Source organism: Bison bison, unplaced genomic scaffold (genome assembly GCF_000754665.1).
Source record: "Bison bison bison isolate TAMUID 2011002044 unplaced genomic scaffold, Bison_UMD1.0 scf7180017864486, whole genome shotgun sequence".
Classification (NCBI taxonomy): Eukaryota; Metazoa; Chordata; class Mammalia; order Artiodactyla; family Bovidae; genus Bison; species Bison bison.
The window spans coordinates 5,395,295-5,398,652 of record NW_011495046.1 but is presented as its reverse complement, the minus strand read 5'-3'; the positions used below and the strand labels follow the sequence as shown (position 1 = coordinate 5,398,652).

General features: G+C 51.7%; 1 protein-coding gene across 1 annotated transcript in view; it reads left to right on the top strand.

The window, feature by feature from the left end:
* The window catches only part of SH3RF3 (SH3 domain containing ring finger 3), a 161,949-nt gene that overhangs the window by 80,623 nt on the left and 77,968 nt on the right, over positions 1 to 3,358 (top strand). The window lies entirely within an intron of this gene.

Below are 3,358 nucleotides of genomic sequence, written 5' to 3'. Positions count from 1 at the left end.
TACTCAACATGCCAGCAAATTTGGAAAACTCAGCAGTGGCCATAGGACTGGAAAAGGTCAGTTTTCATTCCAATCCCAAAGAAAGGCAATGCCAAAGAATGTTCAAACTACTGCACAATTGTACTTATCTCACATGCTAGCAAAGTAATGCTCAAAATTCTCCAAGCCAGGCTTCAACAGTACGTGAACGATGAACTTCCAGATGTTCAAGCTGGATTTAGAAAAGGCAGAGGAACCAGAGATCAAATTGCCAACATCTATAGGATCATCAAAAAGCAAGAGTTCCAGAAAAACATTTATTTCTGCTTTATTGCCTATGCCAAAGCCTTTGACTGTGTGGATCACCACAAACTATGGAAAATTCTTCAAGAGATGGGAATACCAGAGCAGCTGACCTGCCTCCTGAGAAATCTGTATGCAGGTCAAGAAACAACAGTTAGAAGCAGACATGGAACAACAGACTAGTTCCAAATTGGGAAAGGAGTATGTCAAGACTGTATATTGTCACCCTGCTTATTTAATTTCTATGCAGAGTACATCATGTGAAATGGTGAGCGGGATGAAGCACAAGCTGAAATCAAGATTGCCAGGAGAAATATGAAATACATCTCAGATATGCAGATGACACCACCCTTATGGCAGAAAGGGAAGAGGAACTGAAGAGCCTCTTGATGAAAGTGAAAGAGGAGAGTAAAAAAGTTGACTTAAAACTCAACACTCAGAAATCTAAGATCATGGCATCTGGTCCCATCATTTCATGGCAAATAGATGCGAAAACAATGGAAACAGTGAGAGACTTTATTTTGGGGGGTCCAAAATAACTGCAGATGGTGACTGTAGCCATGATATTAAAAGACACTCCTTGGAAGGAAAGTTATGACCAACCTAGACAGTGAAGTAAAAAGCAGAGACATTAATTTCTCAACAAAGTTCCATCTAGTCAAAGCTATGGTGTTTCCAGTAGTCATGTGTGGATGTGAGAGCTGGACTATAAAGAAAGCTGAGCACCAAATAATTGATGCTTTTGAACTGTGGTGTTGGAGAAGACTCTTGAGAGTCCCTGGTACTGCGAGGAGATCCAACCACTCCATCCTAAAGGAAATCAGTCCTGAATATTCATTGGAAGGACTGATGCTGAAGCTGAAGCTCTAATACTTTGGCCACCTGATGGGAAGAACTGACTCATTAGAAAAGACCCTAATGCTGGGAAAGATTGAAGGCAGGAGGAGAAGGGGACAACAGAGGATGAGATGGTTGGATGGCATCACTGCCTCAGTGGACATGAGTTTGAGCAAGCTTTGGGAGTCAGTGATGGACAGGGAAGCCTGGTGTGCTGCAGTCCATGGGGTCGCAAAGAGTCGGACATGACTGAGTGACTGAACTGAACTGAACTGTCCTGGGGACCGAGTGAGACACGGAGGGGCCTGGCTTCCAGGCTCCCGGCCTTGGGGGTGCAGTGTCAATGTGCAGAGGTAGCAGAGTCAGGGCTTGTGAACATCCCCGCTTCCTGGCTTCTTCACTTCATCCCAGTCCAGGGCTGGGAGGGCCAGAGCACCCGGACCTCGGAAACATCATCAATTCATTGTTGATCTTCAGAGCTGCCTACCAGGGTCCCCAGAAGCCTGTCTTCCTGATGTTGAAGCTGTTGCAGGAGGGAGGCCTTCGTCAGGGCCTGGAAGTGGGCTTTTGTCTAATGCTCAGAAATGAATTGTCCAAGGTGATACATGTGCTGAAAAAGCACAAGACTTAACTGGGAAGGGCACCCAGGCAGAGAACAGCAGGACCCCAAGAGAGCCACTCTCCACGTGGCTCACAGTCTCTGGTTTTAAGGTAATGAATGGGGTTAGTTACCGGCTTGTTTCTGGCCAGTCATCTTGCTTGGCCTGTGTTTGTTCTGACTCAGGATCCTTGCTGGTGGCACGTGCCTCTCTCAGCCAAGATGGATTCCAGCACCAGGGTTCCTGGGAGGTTGGCAGAGCTTATTATGGGCTGGTATCTTCTCCCAAATTCTTCCAGCTGGTGGTAACTTCTTGGTTCCAAGCTCCCTGTTGGTATCACCTATTGTAAGATAATTAACACAAGTGGTTACTATCATGCCCGGCCAGAGTGGACAGGTTCCACCTGTGGAGGGGGTTTCTGGTCAGCGGGTGTCTAGCAAAGCCACAGCTCTAAGAGGCTGCACAAACCTGCCCCTCTCCCATGTCCTGTCCTGTGTCTCCTCCTCCAGTCTCTCCCCGCACACAGTTGTAAACACAGAGCTAGGTTCCAGCTCACTGTGAGCCTCTCCTCTGCTCAGACTCGAGCTTAGCTGTGGTGCCGAGCACTGTGCAGGGATGTGAGAACCCCGTGCTCCATTTTGAGCAAAATTGGCCTGTTCTGTGCAGGCCGTTCCATTGTTCAGCCCAAAGGTGAATGATCTCTTTTCATTCACGTTTAACTCTCTCCACTTCCCTTCCATCAGGGTGTTCATTGCGATTGTCACCCGGCCCTGCAGCTTCCCTGAAAGCAGCATTAGGCGTCCCCCTCTGAGGTTGGAGCACGGGCTGCCAAGTGAGGTCAGGCAGCAGACCCCCTGGTGCCCACTCCCCTCGTGCCCAGCTCCCCTGCCCAGCCTGCCCTGAGACCCCTGGGCCCTGGTGCTCTGTGCTTTAAGGATCAAGAGAGCCGCCCCTTGGGGGTTGGATTGAGCCCTTGTGAGGACACAGACCCGTCACGGCTGACAGGGTTGGGGTGGGCCCTCCTTACAGCCTTCATCGAGGAGGCTCACTGAGTGGACAGCTGCAGTGTGGGAGCCGCCAGCGTCTCCTCCCCGTGAGAGAAGGGAGAGGCCTCCCTGTCCTCCTCCTCCATCACACGCTCCGTGTGCCAGCCTCTGCCTGGTACCCTCACCTCCGGGGGGAAGTCCAGAGCCTACTGGACAAAGGACAGAGGGGCACCTGGCTGCTCACCAGCAAAACGTGCTGAGCCAAGCCCCGCTGGGAGCTGGGCTGTACCAACAAGCCTGACGTCGGCTGGGGAAACGGGGCAGGAATCCAGGGGACAGTTTCTGAGAGTGATGGGCAGTGTGGGTCACCCAGGAGGTGTGCGGGGTGTCTGGTCAAGGCGGTGGGTAATGTGTGTGGTATTTCAAAAGGGGCATTAAAGCTGCCTAATGGAGAAGGTGCGCACTCGGGCCCTGAGACTCGCCTTGCGGTGGTGCTGCTGCCACTGGATCACGGGGGCCCTGGCGCCCTGCACTGTGCCGTTGAGGCGAGTGGCCCCCGGTCTTCCCGGGACTTTGAGCCCAGATTAGGGAGCAGAGGTGTGGGAGCGGTGGGCCTCGCATCCCTCGGGCTGCTCTTCCAGGACTTTCTCTTCA